The 18860-nt window shown below is 37.7% G+C and overlaps 1 non-coding gene across 1 annotated transcript; it reads right to left on the bottom strand.

Annotated features, from left to right (window-relative positions):
* Positions 1-17008: 17008 nt before the first annotated feature.
* Positions 17009-17114, bottom strand: LOC140851310 (small nucleolar RNA R71). Its single transcript, XR_012134062.1, has one exon. It is a non-coding gene; the product is annotated as a small nucleolar RNA R71 (small nucleolar RNA).
* Positions 17115-18860: the final 1746 nt, after the last annotated feature.

Here is an 18860-nt window from a genome sequence, read left to right as displayed (position 1 = left end):
GTTGTCGCGACTTGCCAGAGAGTAGTGGAGCCACGTGGAATCTGTTACAGAGAGTAGAGTGGGTAGTGGCCATTATCGTAACTTGCCAGAGAGTTCGAGCCTGATGGCTGAAGCTCGGTTGGAGCGTCTGATGAAGCGGAATGGCTCTCTATCTCTGCAATCTAAGAGAAGCTCAGATATTTTCGAGGTTGCTGATGAATTCACTATTGTCGGGTGCCTTGGGCACTGATTGGATACTGATGTTGCAGGCGGAAGTCATCTACTGAAGAAGCTCGGATGGAGACTTTCTGTTGGAGAAGTCCGGTAAGAGTCCAGTTGCTAGGAGAGTCTGTTTGAAATTTGCCTGATGTGGAAGCTCATTTGTAGATTGTCTGTCGGAGAGATCCGATTTCATGAGGAATCCAGCAGAGGGTCGTCCGACAGTGGAGTTCGAATGGCACTGTGGAGGTTCATCCGCTGGAGGAGTCTTGAGGATACTGGGGAAGGTCGAACGTTGGAGGAGTCCGAGATTCAATTCTGTCGTAGAAGTTCGAACGGAGTCTGGCTCTTATAGGAGTTTAAATGGAGACTTCTTATTGTAGAAGCTCGGACGACGACCGGCTGCCGTGGAAGCTCGGATGGAGACTTCTTATTGTAGAAGTTCCGCTGCTAGAGAAGCTCGATCATTGATGAAGTTCGAAAGAAGTTCGGAGTAGAAATCTGGTTGGTGGAGCCCGTCCGTTGTGGAAGTTCGTCTGGGATCCATCTGCTGTAGAAGTTCGGTTGGGATCCGACTCTTGTAGAAGCTCAGGTGAAATTAGCTCGGATGAAATCCGAAAGGCGATCGACCGTCATAGAAATTTGGATGGAGTCTGGTTACTGCAGAAGTCCTGCTGTTGGAGAAGCTCGGACATTGACGAAGTCTGAAAGAAGTTCGGAGTAAAGTCGTTCGTGGCCGGAAGAAGTCTGGAAGAGATTCGGAGAATAGTCGATCACCGTAGAAAATCGACTGATAGTGAAGATCAGAGAGCATTTGGAGCAGTCCGGTAGATGAATGGAGGAGCTCATTATCGGAGAAGTCCGGATGATATTATGAAAGCTTGGACGGTCGGGGGAGTTCAAAAAGACGCCGTACAAGGTCGGAAGCTGGAAGAGCCCTGGAAGGGTCGGCTTTTTATGAACTTCGGCTGGGGTTATTTTATACCCAACAAGAGTCATCATGGCTGAACTTGAGTCATCATGGTTGAAGCAACATCTTCATATCACGACCGACTGACCATCTTCATATGATGGCCGACTGACCATCTTCATGTCATGACCGACTAATCATTTTTATGGCTGACTGACCATCTTTATGACCAAACTAGCATCATAATGGTTGACTGTTAAAAACTAACTGCCGACTGTCAAATATATAATCATGATACTATAATCATGGGTAATAACTATATGCCACGATCATTAGTGAGCATAAATTATCCACTAACTCTATGATTATGTCCCGATAATCGGGGTAATTATTTCTTAGTGCCATAAAAAGTGGAACCATATGCTCGACGGTTATACTCGAGTTATCTATAAAGGAGAGATAAGAAAATAAGTAAGGGATAAGACACTTTTGGACTGATACTCTGTCAATTTTGATATTCTACTTCCTGTTTGATCACTTTTCATTGACTTAAACATCGAAGGATCTCCATCGGATACAACTCCAGTCGGTGTGGACTTCTTTTACAAGTTCTCTTCACCGGTGTTAGGTGCTCCACGGGAAGGCCGCAATAGATTGGCATGCTAGGTAGGGGAGCAAACAAACCTTGAAAGAGCAATAACAAGAGGAAAAACCTAAAAAGTATCTATCAACAATGGCTGACGATCTTTCCATGAAAAAAGACTATCTGAGCTAGAACGTAGAGCCCCATGCTCCATAGCAATAATCAAGGGAGCCCCACCATCCTCAATTGCTCCTTCAAATCGACACCGCCAACCATTGGCTGTCTCATTTCGACACAGCCAACAATCGATGGTGGCATAATCTCGAAGACAATCTTATCGACGGGATTGGCCACACCACTCAGTCTATTACTCTTAATGCGTCGATCACCACCTATTCTCCCCCACAAAGCTGATAAGGAGAAACGACGATGTATATTTAGAAAACTTCTCTAAATGATGAATCAACTGTGATCGATGATTCTGAAAGGTTCTCCAAATGATGAATCGATCATGATCGATGATTCTGAAAGCTTCTCCAAATGATGAATCGATCGTGATCGATGATTTGGAAAGCTTCTCCAAATGATGAATCAATCATGATCAATGATACGGAAAGCTCCCTCTAAATGATGAATCGATCCTGATTGACAATTCAGAAAGTTCCTCTAAATAATGACTATGCTCCTCTATAATGGAACGACTTATGATAATGTTTTGGATCAACGGAACAATCTACAATAATGTTTCTTAACGGCGGAATGATTGCCCTGCAGACATGGAATGCCAACAATCTACGGTTGTTTCTTCAATAAAGTTATCCTTATGACACAATATACTTTCAACTGAAATATGATACAATGAGCTCTGACTCAAGATGATTCGACGACAAATATGAGCTCCAGCCTAAAGATGATTCAACGACAAATATGAGCTCCAGCTCAAGCCTTGAAGGGACAAAGTAGAAAAATATCGATCTTCAGATCGAAATGAGTTTCAAGAGGACCAATATGTCGGTTCGACTATGGTCGGATGGAACAACATGCCAACTCGACTCCGATCGGATGGAACAACATGCTGACTCGACTATGGTCGAACAGAACAGTATGTCGATTTGGCTATGGTCTGATGGAACAACATACCGACTTGACTATGGTCGGATGGAACAACATACCGATTTGACTTCGATCGAATGGAACAACATACCAACTCAACTACGATCAGACGGAACAACATGCCAACTCGACTCCGATCGGACGGAACAACATGCCGACTTGACTCCGATCGGATGGAACAACATGCCAACTCGACTACGATCGGGTGGAACAACATGTCGACTCGACTTTGATCGGATGAAACAACATGCCGACTCGACTTCGATCGGATGCAACAACATACCGACTCAACTATGATCGGACAGACCAATATGCCGGCTTGACTATGATCAGGTAAAATAATATGCCGACTCGACTTTATATTGACTCGACTATGGTTGGATGAAATAATATGCCAACTCGATTGTGATCAGATGGAACAATATGCCAACTCGACTACGATCGATCAAAAGAATATATATGCCAACTCAACTTCGATCAGTCAGAAAATATTCAACGATTATCTGTGACGAATGATGATTACATTCAAAGAAACAACACAAAGAAAAATTTCTTGCATTATGAATTGAAGGCTACAAAATCGGACTAAGATCCGATAACAAAAGAAAAATTTCTTTCATTATCAACTAAAATAATCATAGAATCGGGATTCGAAATCATGATAGAAGATACGCTGACTTCTACCATCCAACACGTCAAGCCACCTTGAACTTGAAAGTGGGGGGCAACTATTGGGACAATCAGATTTGCTCCCTCCGATTCTACATCGGCTCCCATGTTCAAGATCGACCTTTTGTTCTATACCTATATAAAAAGAGCTAAGAGATCCCAAGAGGAGAGGCTTTGGAAGAAACGAAACTTTCAAAATTCAGCTCTCATGGGAGTCATCTAACCGAAGCAGAGTTATTATGGCTGAACTTGAGTTATTATGGCTGAAGCAACATCTTCATGGCCGACTGACCATCTTCATGTTATGACTGACTGACCATCTTCATAACTGATTGACCATCTTCATGTCATGGCCGACTAACCATCTTTATGGTCGATTGATCATCTTCATAACCAAACCAGCATCATAACAGTCGACTGTCAAACAACTGACTGTCGACTGTCAAACGGCCGACTGCCAAATATATAATCACGATACTACAATCATGGATAATAACTACATACCACGATCGTTAGAAGGTATAAATTATCCACTAACTCTATAATTATGATTCGATAATCGAAATAACTACCCCTTAGTACTATAAAAAGCGGAACCATGTGCTTGACAGTTATATCCGAGTCACCTATAAAAAGGAGGTAAGGGAATAGGCAAGGGGTAAGATACTTCTGGACTGATACTTTGTCAATTTTGATATTCTACTTCCTGTTCAATCACTTTCTACTGACTTAAGCATCGGAGGATCGCCGTCGTATACAACTCCGATCAATGTGGACTTCTTTTGCAGGTGCTTTTCATTGGCGTCAGGCGCTCCAGGGGATTGATCGCAACAGTCATGATTACATATCCAGCCATGTCATAGCTGGTCATATCTAACAATATTTGATTGAGAGAATCAAGGAGAGATTTTGATCACATGTCAAGTAATGATTTCCATCGCATGGATTATATAGTTGTCTATATCTTTCTAATCCAGTATCAAAAGAATCAAGTGTAAACCATTAATTATTCTATACATACATTCAATTAGGCATAGAATCAATCAATCCCATAATTTTAAAATTCATATTTTCACATAATGTGAAAAATACATACCTTTGTCTATATTGTCCAGTGATGAAGTCGATTATGCAATTGCGGGAGGAAGATTTGATATCTCTCTCTTGATCCTTTCTTTAGTGATGGAGATCATTATTTTGAGGCTTTTTCTTTGTAAGAATGATAATTGATTCTTTCTTTTTTGTTGTTCAGGGTTGAGAGAGGACCAAACTCCTATTTATATATAGAGTACCGGTGGTAACTTCCATCAAATTACCAAGAGTTACATCCCTTCAATAGCCAATAAGATTTAAGCATTATTTAATTATTAAATCATATTTTATATCATATGAGCCACCATAAATTCTTACATTCTTTCACTTGACTCATATGATGCCACTTTCATGGTTTAATAAGTAATACATAATGTGCACATTAAAGTTATGCTAAATCTTTTGTTACATTGACTATAACCTTATATCACAATTAAATAGAAAAATTAATGTGAGTCATGGTGGTTGTACATCATTATTTCGATATAGTCCCTTCCATGTACTACAACACTAACTTTCCACTTAATATGATCAATAATAAAGAGTATAATAATGGTCTGACTATAATTACTCCGGTTGACATTGTTCTAGTTCAAACATGTATACTAACTAAAAAACAGGATAAATCAGAAATATATAAGTGAGCTCAGAGTGTCAAAAAAATAAACATAATAAAATCATAATACAATATCAATAATGTCATCTAGTAATGCCCATTCTTTCAACATGTTCATTAAATGTTTTAGGCGGCAGTCCTTTTGTTAATGGATCTGCATGAAGGATCGGGTTGGCGCACCGGATCGGTTTGGATCAGAGGTAGCGAAAATTAAAAATTTTCAATCCGATCTAGCTTGCAATGCATAGATCTAAATCAGAAATTAGCATAATAAATTAGCATATAAATAGAGAGGGTGATCACATCACCTTACATAGGTAGACGATCTCCACAATCCAATGATTCATGAATTTTTGAAGTTCACTGTTGAGCTGTGTACGTGTTTGACTTCTACAAGTATCTACTCGAACTCAGTCTAGGATGCTTTCTTTTTGATTAATCCACCTACTTCTAGATGGATCAACAAGCTCCTCTGTCTGCCTTCGATCTGATCTCTGGCAGGGCTTTGATCAGCTTTTGATTGCAGCCTTCTCACTTTTTCATATAGATCTGACAGTTTTTGACGCTTCAAACCCATCGGATGGCACACTGAACACTCTTGAACATGGAAGAGGGTGAGAGACCAAAAAGAGAAGAGGGAGGAGGCATAGAAAGGAGGAGGGGAGGTGTGGGAAATTTTTTATTTGCTATAACTTTTTGCAGCCGATCAAAAGGGACCCTTTATATAGGCATCTGATTGGATCAGATGCCTTAAAGCAGAAGGACTCTACTTGGTCTGCCCCACTCTGATTTCTCTCTTATTTTGTCACACAAAAACTAATGAAAAAATTATATTAGCATGGAGATATGATAAGGTTGTTGTCGTCCCATTCCAATCCACCTTTGATTCGAATTCAAACGGTTCAAATTCAAAATTAAATTCAAATCTATATTTGAATTCAAATGAGATCATATCTTTTATCCTCATCTACTAGTGGATGAGGCTTATCCCAATCTCTTTCTTTTATCTAAATTTAGGCGACACACATGGATCAAATCCATGTGGGCATGAGCCCCCTTCATGATCAAACAAAATTGGGTGGTGCCAACATTTGGCACCCCTCAAACCCAATCAAATTAGGTTGTTCACTGAACTTGGGTGCACCAACATTTGGAACCTAATTTGAGCTTGCTTTAATTTGGTTAAATCCTATCTAATAGGAAACTTAAATCAAGTAAGAGAAAATGGGTTTAACCATGTACTAGCATTGCTTCCTTAAATCCAAAGCTAGGACTCATTTGATCCTAACCCAATCAGACTACATTTAACTCAATTGTGCAATCCTAGACCAATATCCTTATTTGTGTAACCCCATAGATCCAATTCTGTCTGGTAACAAGATATTGTGATCTCTATCAGCAATATCATCGAAACTCTTTTTGATGAATCGAAACTCTTTCCAATTTAATCAAATAAGAATCATTGATCATCAAAATGATTCTTAGTTATTCTAACAATCAATCTGTGAGATCTAGCAATATATGGTGGCAATCCAGCAGAATTGAAGAATAAACCTCTAAGTGCAGTTACCGTGTGATCCAGTTCTTCTATCGTGAGTTCTGACAGGATCGAGGTCAAGATTAACTTGTCAAACCTCATTCCTATCATATGATAGAATCAATCGATTCGAATTCGATGTGAAAATCAATAGAAATATCTTTCTATCTTTCACACAGCCATGGACACGGGCATTATGATTCAATCTCATGATCTTCATAGGACTACTCTTCCTTTATCGAGATCGATAGATCCTTGGTGCAATCCAATTCCTAAAATGAACATACTGCAACCAATATACACCTTAAGGTTTTGAATGGCTAAGAGATCAAGTTATGGTGTAGTCAAACTATAGCATTCTCAAGATGAATGATCGATGCACCTCAGGTCAAATAACTACATACATAACTATAGCTATGAACATATTACTGATGAGAAGATAGATATCCTAGTGACTAGTTATGATTGATCACACTCAGTACTCTTGTTCTTAACAAGTATTTATACTTTCGCTTTAGTGTCTTCACACCATAGATTCAAGACTCATCTATCCAAAGAAAGCAATCATATACCAATTTTTCAGATCGATCACCATCTTCATAATGATCCTACGATCGAAAGCAATTTATGAGTTAATTATAATAACGTATGTCTCAAATTTTTAACTTTTGAGAATATGTGTTATCATACTCATTAACTCAATGGACGATTCACAAACATAATTAAATACAATATGAATAAAAATAATCTAATTTTATTAATATAAAAGTTAATTTTATAAATTATGCTCTAACAAAATTTTACAAGTATCGATCAATCTGGCTTCTAGGGCATATATCCAACAAACTTTCACTTGCACTAAAGTCAATTAGCTACAAATCTAAATCTCATCTTCTCAAGATGGATTTCAGTCTTTTGCTGGCTCAATTATTTTGTCAGTGGGTCAGCTATATTGTCCGTGGTGTCGACTCTCTTCGTCTCGACGTATCCTTTCTCGAGGTAATCATGGATGAGATGAAACTACTGCTCAATATACTTAGATTTTTGATGAGACCTCGACTCCTTAGCTAGGGCTATAGCGTCGTTGTTGTCATAGTAGAGTGGGATGGTATCTGATGGCATCATACCTAACTCTGCAATAAATTTTTTGAACTGGAACGTCTCCTTCGTAGCTTTTGACATGGCGATGTATTCAACTTTCATGATGGAGTCTGCAATTACAGTCTATTTGAAACTCTTCCAGCTGACAGCACCATTATTGCATAAGAAGATACTTTCTAATGTCGACTTTCAATCATTAGTATCAGATATAAAGTCTAAATCAATATACCCCTACACTTTAAGTTCTCCATTCTCAAAGACTAGAAACATATCCTTAGTCCTTCTTAAGTACTTAAGGATATATTTCACAAAAGTCCAATACTCTTCATCTGGATTCGACTGATATCTACTTGTGATACTTATAGTATAGGCAATATCAGGTCACATATATAGCATGACGTACATGAGGCTCCCTATGATCAAAGCATAAGGGATCTTGCTTATGCGTTCAATCTCTTCCATTGTATTGGGGCATATTTTCTTGAAGAGATGAATGCCATATCTGAAGAGTACCAGATCCCTCTTGGAGTTTTTTATGCTGAACCTCTTCAGCACCTCCTCAATATACATCTTTTGTGATAATCCTAGCATCATTCTCAATCTATCTCTATAGACCTTAATCTCCAAAATGAAGGATGCCTCTTTTAGGTCTTTCATGAAAAATTTTTTAGATAACCAAACTTTGACTGTGGTTAATATGAAAATATCATTCTCAAACAGGAGAATGTCATCTATGTACAATACAAAAAATGTGACAGTGCTTTCGCTAATCTTTTTGAAGACACACGATTTCTCCTCGTTCTTGATGAAACCAAACGATTTGATTACATCATTGAAATGAGCATTCCAACTTCGAGATGCTTGCTTGAGTCCATAAATAGACTTTTACAGTTTGCAAACCCTGTGATTACTATCACTGAAAGTGAAACCAAGCAGCTGCTCCATATGATATCTTCCTCAAGATATCTATTCAAGAATATCATTTTCACATTCATTTGTCATATTTCATAGTCAACATATGCTGCAATGGCAAGCAATATGCAGATGAATTTAAGCATGGCCACAGGTGAGAAGGTATCCTGATAGTCAATACCTTCGCACTAAGTACACCCTTTCACCATGAGCCTTTCTTTAAAGGTCTCTACCTTTCTATTTGCACCTATCTTTTTTTTGAAAATCTGTTTACATCCAATAGGTACAATACCTTTAGGTGGATCTACCAAGGTCTAGATTTCATTTGAGTGTATCGAGTCAATTTCTGACTTCATTGCCTCTAATCATTTTTCAAAATTGATATTTGATTTTGTCTCATTATAGATTTTAGGGTCATCTTCATGTACCCTATTTTCTGTGAAGAATATTTTCTCTACATCCTCTGAGATAATATCTAAGTACCTTTTAGGAGAATAGGAAACCCTACTAAACTTATGAGATGGAGGAAGAAGTGTGTCGATTGGCTCAAACTGAATTGGTTCCTTAGGTTCTAAGGCTTATTGCTCTTCAGAGACTTTCTCCTCGAGCCTAATCTGTCTTTCCATATCTTTATCTTGAGTAAACTATTTTTCAAGAAAGGCTGCATGCTGACTCATAATCACATTGTGGTCTTTCGAAAAATAGAAATAATATCCTAAAGACTTCTTAGGATATCTAATAAAACAAGCCTTAAGGGACCTGGTTTCTAACTTATCCATCTGTTGTCATTTGACATGGATCAGACAACCTCAAATCTTAGGGTGACTCAGACTCAAATTCTTACCATGCCATATCTCATATGGTATGGTAGGAACAGTTTTAGATGAAACCCTATTCAGTACATAAATAGCAGTCAAAAGATAATATCTCCAAAAAAATAGGAAGGTCTGTGAAGCTCATCATGAAACAAACCATATCTAATAAGGTCCAATTTCTTCATTCTGAAATCCCATTGAGTTGAGGTATTTACAGGCGGAGTCCACTAAGACTATACCATATCCCTTAAGATAATTCAAAAATTTTTCACTAAGATATTCACTTCTTCAATTTGATCAAAGAACCTTAAGGGGCTTTCCGGTATGTTTCTCCACTTCATGTCTGAATTCTTTGAATTTTTTAAAGGCTTTAGACTTGTGATGCATAAGGTACACATACCCATATCGTAAAAAATTATCAGTAAAGGTAATGAAGTAGAGAAAATCTTCTCTAGCCGGCACATCAAATGGGCTGCAAACATCAGAATGCACCAAAGCAAGTATTCTGTAGTTTTTTTCTCCAGTCCTATAAAGGATAGCTTGGTTATTTTTTCTTGAAGGCATGATTCATGAATCAGATATCTCAAAAGTCATCAGATCTAACAATCCGATTTTCTCCAATCTATTAATCCTATCTTCTCCAATATGACCTAGCTTTATATACCACAAATACTTTTCATTTACACTATCTCTAGGATGTTTAGAACCTATGGTATTCACATTTTGCTCGATATAATTTATAGAAATATCTACATGTAACTGAAAGAGACCATTGATAAGGAAACCACTTTAATTTTATTATTTTCAAAATAAATATTATAGTGATTCTTAAAGAAACTAATTACATAATCTTCTTGTGTTAAGCAAGAGATAGAATTAGATTCCTGCTCATAGTCGGTACAAAAAAATAGTCTCTTAATACTAAAACATTCTCCAACGATAGTTGTAGAGGGTACATTTTTATAGCCACAGTAATAACTTTTGCTCTATTTTCGATGCATAGGATCATTTCACCATCCCTCAACCTTCTACTATTCTCAAGATCCTGCAAAGAAGTGCATAAGTGAGCACTACATCCAGAGTCAAGCATCCAACTGGATACAGAAGAAATCGTTAGATTTGTTTCTATGATGAGCATACTTTTAGAAGGTCCACCTTCCTTTTTGTTCTTCAGTGTCGTCAGGTAAGCAGGGTAGTTCCACTTCCAGTGGCTGTCAATATTGTAATAAAAATATTTTCTTTTATCAGCGGCCTTCTTCTTCGGAACCGCCTTCTTCTCCTTCTTCTTGCTCTCCATCTTTTGTTTCTTCACAGACTTTTTCTTTTTTCTAGTAGACTTTCTTTTGGAAGAAGTCTGCTCTACAGTAAGTACAGAGCCTCTTGAACTCTTCAAGGTTCCCTCAGTAGTGACTAACATATTCATAAGCTCGGCCAAAGATCTTATTCATATGGAAGTTTATAATGAGTTGCCCATATGAATCAGTCAAGGATTGCAGAATGAGGTCAACGTGTAAGTCCTTATCCATGGATATTCTGAGCTTCTCAAGCTCCTAAAGATCCTTAATTATTGTCAAATAATGATTGTTGACCAACTGCTCATCACATATCTTCGCTTTGAAGAATCGCTTGGATACTTCGTAGCGAACTGTGTGGCTCTGCTCACCACACAACTCTTACTGATAGACCAGCATTTGCCTGACAGTCCTCATGTCCTTGTGTTAGCCCTGTAATTTGTTGGACATTGATGCCAACATATAGCACCTAACTTTATTATCATCATCCAATCACTTCTTATAAGACACTCTCTGATCAGCAGTCGGACGGACTAGAAGAGGAAAAAGGTCCTAGTCAAGGATATAAGCCAATTTCTTAGAACTCAAAATAATTTTCAAGTTCCAAAACTAATCCTTAAAATTCAATTCGATCAACCTATTGGTCTCAAAGATTCTAGCTTGGAGATTGGAAGCAGACATTGTTCTTGTAGAGAATCAAAGTTTTTAGTTAGATTATATAATTGACATAACCAATTTATTTTAAAAATTTTATTTTAAAAATAAATTTAGGCTCTCACTATTTTTTTCGGATCCCCACACTCCTTAGGTAGAGAAATAAAAACCTCCATGATCAAAGGTTTCTAATAGGTGTTGCAGTCTCATCGATTGACTCATTACCTCATCTAATAGTTATTGGTGATGGGCCAACCGATAAGTAGACAACTTTTGTCCAATATTTCTCTAAATATGTTATAGTTAATTTTGATCTCTAATTCATGAAGCCTCACCATGTCCGGAATATTGACCCACTCCTTAGATAAGTCAAACCCATCTTTGCATAAAATGGAGTCGTCATTGGGACTCTCACCATATCTAAAATATTGAGTCCAACCTCATCTCCATCTCATAGCATCTCATGCCTAATAGCATGGTTGCATCTTCTCAGTACAACTGAACCACTGTGTCCAGTCAAGAACAGTCGTCCTAAGAAGGACCCGCACAACTACAATGGTGGAAGATCACTAGACTTAATATTTTGTTAAAAAAATTTGATTTAGGTCTCTTCCTTAATTAGTTATAACGGTTATGACTAATCTAGTGGCATGGGCTAGCTCGAGTCAACAAGTAACCTAATATAAAACATAATCTCTCAAAATGATCAGATAAGTTAAGATGTGTGGAGGTTCGCCTGTTACTTTCTTTAGACACCAATGAATTGGTCAGATCAGACAACAGAATCAATTAATGAACTACTATCTATGTACTACCTTAGACACTAAATTAGTTGATTAGAATTGATCAGGTTAGCCTATCAACTCAAACTCGAACTGCTAAGCCAAATTAGATCTTAAGTTGATCGACAATATGTGGCTATTAATCGATCTGACCAAACTATAACTACTTGAATTGGTCAAGAGTATATTTGATCCCATCCTAACCAATATTTAATTCAATTTGATCAACTGCTCAAACTAGATCTAATTGAGCTACCCACACCCAGAACCCATATATTATGAAATTGACTTAGATCTTCAATTTTTAATTTTTAGATCTGTTTAATTTCATGTCTTAATTCTTAATTAAGTTCATGGGTCTAATTTAGATATCTAAACATTTAGATCTAGATTACATAAGATGTATCTCATACAAATTTTTTGCTTAAAATTGAGTCGACTCACCCTGGACTTGAGTCGACTCATCACAGTGAGTCGACTCAAATCTGAGACTGAGTCAGCTTAATTGTGATGAACAGAAATCCTGTTAAACCATGGTCTGCACAACTGAATTGGCTCAGCAGCAAACTGAGCTGACTCTTCAGGGTTTTGAGTCGACTCAACAAGAACTAAGTCGACTCAGCAGGAACTTGAGTTGATTCGAACCAAAATCGAATCGAATCGACTCACAGGCATGCCAACAGTAGATTTTTGAACATTTTAGATCATACATGCATAACATAAAATTCTAATTTAGATATGAAACTAATTTTCATAATTAAATAATTTTAGATGCATCAAATCCTAGGATTTCTGGATCTAAGGTTTTACAGAAAGTAAGTTTTTCCTTTCGCTATTCTACTTCATGGGATGTAATCACACGGCACCCCGACATGTCATAAGAGAATCCATTGATTAGATAGGAGAGGGACTTTAATCTGTGCTTTCTCTTATGACCAGATGGTCTAGTGATAAACCCATTCCGAGTACTCGGCTACTCAGACTTTAAACTAGATCTACACATATATCTCATATATTAAAATAGACCTAGTCTAAAAGCATGCTTGCAATCAAATCTAAACTACTTTTAGATCTATCTAATCATGCTGAAAATTAGATTTAATCTAATATTTTCAGATTTGATCACTACTTCAGATCACATCTGAATCAGATCTAATTCGATTTAGATCTATGATCCGTACAATCTAGCTTTGATATCAGTTGAAGGATCGGGTTGGTGCATTGGATCGGTTCGCATTGACCCCCTAAGTGATTTTGATGATGATCAAACATTGAAGTACATAATTACTAATATTTTTTTTAAGTATTGTAAAGATTGAAACAAAGAGAGCTCTTTGAACAAAATAAGGTAGAAACCAAGTGAATTCATTATAGAGCCCAAGTGACATCAACTTGGAGCTAAAGTCAAGTGAAAAAGGCTTTGAAAAAGGTTCGAGTTGACTCAAGAGAGTTTGGAGTCGACTCTGGTACGATTTGGGCACTGGCATGTAGGCTTTGCATGGGATTGAGCAGACTCAAAATTATCCAAGTGGACTTCATTTCAGATGATAGAAAGTATGTTTCTATCCATTGAGATCAAATTGACTCCCTAGTTTTTGAGTTCACTCGAAGATAGCAGTCGAGTCAACTCCAATGGATCCAAGCCAACTCTGTCTCAGAGGCCCAAAAATTTTAAAGAGCTAATTTTGGATATCCGAGAGCGAGCAGACTCGAAGTGCAACCGAGTCAACTCGAGAAGACAGTTGAGCCGACTCGAGATACGGCTGACAGCCTTTAACAGCTAGTTCTGCAACTGTGCTGATTTATTCTCAATGACTATATCTCACCTCCAACGGTCAGAAATGGCTAGTTTTGGACTCCAACAACTTCAAACTTGGAGGAAAAGCTCCAGATTTAAGAGGAGAAAAAAGTTACTGTTCCATTAAGAGAGACAAAAAAAAAATTCTAAACTTTCTACATTCAAGAGAGTTCACCTACTTCCAACCAAAATTTTTTTGATTCTCTAAGAGCATTAAAGAGCTTTTGAAGAGCATAAACTCCAAGCATTTAAGAGGATAATTATTGAGCTACATCGATAATAAATTTGCTTAACCAAGGAGCTTCTTTTGTTGTAACATTTTTGTTCTTGTTTATTTGCTGTAATTAGTTTCAGCAAGAGCTGTGATAAATACATAATTTAAGTCATTTAAAGCAGAAAATATATTTAATTTATTTTATTTATTAAAAATTTGATGCTTCTTTTTATCTTTTACAGGAAAGATGATCGCCAATACAAAGAGTCCGATTCATAGATCAAAAAGACTCAAGTTTGAAGAAATTTGGACTTAAAATAAAATTAAAATAAAAAAAGATGCATCCGTATTATAGAAAATGAAGATACTATGCAAGGAATCCAAAAAGATACAGATGTCATTGTAAAGAAACAAAAGTTTCTTTTTGGTACGTGAAAAAGTGGTTCACGTTGATTCTTTTTTCTGGGTGGTTTCACGTGAAGTTTGGGCGCGGTTTCACATGGATTCAAGAAGCCTGGGCGTGCGTGAATTCAAAAGAAAAGCATGGCGCGTGGATGTGGGACGCGGGAAGCTGACGCGTTTGGACGCGGGGCGCGGACGTGGGACGCGGTGCGGACGCGGGGACGGGCGCTGACGCGGGTGTGGGCGCATTGCAGACAAGTTCAAAATAAAGAAAAAAATAATATTTAGAAATGTTTTGAAAGATTTGTATTTTTTTTTTAGTCCCACATCAGAAAATCATGTAAAACTCATCCCTCCTAACACCTATAAAAAGACTTTTGTACTCTCATTGGAGGGGGAGCCCAGAAATTCTTCTAAAGCCTTGCATAGAGGAATAGAAAGGAACTACTTCATGAGCAGCTAGGCTAGCAGTCTCGGGAGTGGAGAAGAAATTTTGTAACGACACAGAGATGGTTTATTGTTCTAAACTTTTCTGTATTTCTTTATATGCAATAAAGATTATGCTTTTTATTTAAATTGTCATGAGTTCTTTATTTGCTCCCTATCATATGCTTTTATTTATGCTTTCTTGTTAGATTAATATTAGGAACAACTTTTACTTTCCGGAGACGCGTCGTGATCTACGGATACGGGGCGTGCCGAGGAAAGAAGAGTTGTGTACCTAGTCTTTCCAGAGACGCGCCGTGATCTACGGGTACGGAGCGTACCGAGGAAAGACAGATATTTTTCCTAAGATTAATCACATCTATTTAGTTAAAAAAGAGATACAACTCTGCTAGTGCAAATTAATTCAAAACTCCCGAGCTCTTTATTTTTTAATTACCTCAATTTTACGATAATTTATTTTCTAAATCAAAAACAACGCTTCTTTCTTTTACCTTGCAATTTCAACTTAGCCCAAGGTCCTGAGGATACGATCTCGACTCATCCTACCTACGTAGTGAGTAGAGTTATTTTTGGTGCTATCAACGACTACGCATCAAATTTTGGCACCGTTGTCGGGGATCTTGGCACGGTTGAATTAAAAAAAAAAATTTTTTTTGAAAAAAAAATTATTTTAAAAATTAAAAAAAAAAAAAAAAAAACCACTGACATTTCATAACACTTAACTTAAATAGTGTAACCTCAAATATAAAAATTTCTAACCTGATTGGACACCTTGTTTCCTTGCATTGCATCTCCATAATTAATCTTAAGGGCAGTAACCCATTAACCAGATAAGGTGGGGATTTGATCACCCTTCCTTGGCCCACAAATCACTCCCTTGCATTTGCATAACCTAGACCTTAATTTAAAATCAACTAGACGTCAGCCCTAGAAATTTCGAGCTCAATAGGATAAGAAAGCTCTAGAGTTGAACCGAGTGTAGATTGGTTAATTGCTCGGTGTCTAAGGCAAGTGGTTAAAGAAAGTGGTTTTCAATTGGTTCCGTTGACTGACCTGGCCAACTTAGTTGGTGTCTAAGGAAAGCAACGAGCAGGGAACCTCCCACATCTTACGCTTACCTGGCCGAGTCAGTTAGTCAGTCTTGAGCTTGGAGTGCTCAAAAGCAATCTTGAAAGTTAGGAGCTGTCTAGATCTAAGTTAACCTTAGGATAGAGAGTCTATGATTGTTTAAGTTGATTGCAATTAACATCTAAACATTAATTAATTTCTCCCTTTTCATAGATTTAAGATTCTTAGGTTCTTCTCTTTAGATTTTCTTCATTCTTTTCTCACTTTATTATAAAAATATATATTAAAAAAAAAAAATTCTGTGTGTGCTCTACAGTATAATTGTAAGGTGTATGCTTGGCGTAGATCGTTACGACCAGAAATCCAACCTTTTGATCCAGAAATAGAAAGAACCTTTAGAGCCAACAGACATAAAAAGATGGACCGAAATCAGGAGAATGATCCACCCAAGCAATTGAAGGAGTACTTTACTCCTTCCACATATACCTACTCTCCTTGTATTCAAGTACCCCCTGTGGAGGCCACTCAATATGAAATTAAGTCCAGTATAATCCAAATGTTACCTTCATTTTATGGACTTAGTAATGAAGACCCTTATAAACATCTTGAGGAATTTCTTGAAATATGCTCAACTGTCAAAATTCACAACTTCTCCGATGATGCTCTTAGGTTGAAATTATTTCCTTTTTCACTTAAGGACAAAGCCAAATACTGGCTACATACTTTGGATTCCATGACTATATCAACCTGGGACCAGCTGCAAGGAGAGTTTCTCAAGAAATATTTTCCCATAGGAAAAACTAATCAAATAAGGAAAGCCATAACTAGTTTTTCCCAATTAGATGGAGAAATGTTTCATGAAATATGGGAAAGATTAAAGGACCTTATTAGAAAATGTCCCCACCATGCTGTACCCAAGTGACAGTTAATCCAATGTTTTTATGATGGGCTCTCTGAAAGACATCGACAAATGGTCGATGCATCATGCGGTGGGACATTTATGCTGAAAAGTGAGGATGAGGCATGGCAACTATTTGAAATTTTAAGTGAAAATTCATTACATCATATGTCTGCCTCTATTAGAGATAAACCCATGTTAAACTCAAAAAGAGTGGAATATATGAAGTAGGAAATGCCATAGATATCCATCAAAAGGTAGATGAACTGTCCCAAAAATTAGATCGTCTTCTAAACACTGGACAATCCCCGATTCCACCTAATCCAATCCAAGAAGTTTGTGCATTGTGTGCAAGTCCGAACCATTTTGTTAGTGAATGCCCAGCCGCACCTCAATTTCCTGAGTTTGTGCATGAGCAGGTTCAGCAAGCTCAAGTCCAACAAGCTCGCAGACCAGGAAACGATCCATATTCGAACACTTATAACCCCGACTGGAGAAACCATCCAAATTTTTCCTGGAGACCACAACCAGTGGTTGGTCCTGCTATACCTCGACCTCAATATCAAGACCCAACATATAGGCATGGACCATACCATCAATTCCAAAATGTTCCTCAACCGTCTACTACTGGTCACAGCTCAGCTTTTGAGGAAAAAGTCCTGAAAGCACTAGAAAGATTAGAAGTCAACACTCAGATCCTTAACTCCCACACACAATCCATTGCTAAGCTAGAGACCCAAATAGGTCAACTAGCGACTGCATTCAGTAGGAGGGAAGAAGAAAAATTACCTAGCCAACCCGAGAGCAACCCAAGAGGGCAATTTGTGATTGAGAGTTATAATACCCCAGAAGTTTTTTCTGAACATGCCAAATCAATCATGACTCTGAGAAGTGGGAAGGTCATTGAACACACTAGTAAAACCAATGAGACTGACCCTAAACCTCTAACCGAATCCAAATCACCCAAGAATAAGGAGGACCTGAAAATAGAGAAGGAACCAACTGCACCGGAATCATCTTACTTGCCTAAAGCCCCATTTCCGGATGCCCTGAAAGCCCCTATTCCTGCAGATAAGAAGGGAGGAAAACTCGATGAGATGTTGGAATTGTTTAAGCAAGTCCAAATTAATCTTCTCCTTCTAGACGCAATCAAACAGGTCCCTGCTTATGCCAAATTTTTGAAGGATTTGTGCACCCAAAAACGTAAATCTAGATCACAAATCCCAAAGAAAGTATGTCTCACTGAACAGGCTAGTTCTGTCGTCCAGCATGCCACTCCTCCAAAGCTTAAAGACCCAGGAGCCCCCATCATTTCCTGTGTTATAGGAAATTATCACATTGAAAAAGCTCTTCTAGATTTAGGGGCAAGTGTGAATCTTTTACCTAGTTCGGTGTATGAACTTTTTGGATTCGGAGAACTGAAACCCACATCAGTCACATTACAGTTAGCCGACAGATCAATTAAAGAACCACGTGGAATGCTTGAGGATGTCTTGGTCAAGGTAGATGAATTTTACTTTCCAGTTGATTTTCTAGTTCTCGATATGGAATTAAGTGGCAACCCCAGACAAATTCTCATTATCTTAGGACGACCTTTTCTAGCTACGACGAATGCATGCATCAATTGTAGGACAGGAGTCATGGACGTATCGTTTGGGAATAAGAAACTGAGACTAAATGTGTTTGGTGCTTCCCAAGGACCATCAATGGATAGTTGCTTCAAAGTAGATACACTAGAAGATATTATAGAAGATGCAAC

The sequence above is a fragment of the Elaeis guineensis genome, chromosome 8, assembly GCF_000442705.2.
Source record: "Elaeis guineensis isolate ETL-2024a chromosome 8, EG11, whole genome shotgun sequence".
Lineage (NCBI taxonomy): Eukaryota > Viridiplantae > Streptophyta > Magnoliopsida > Arecales > Arecaceae > Elaeis > Elaeis guineensis.
This window is presented reverse-complemented; position numbering and strand designations above follow the sequence as displayed.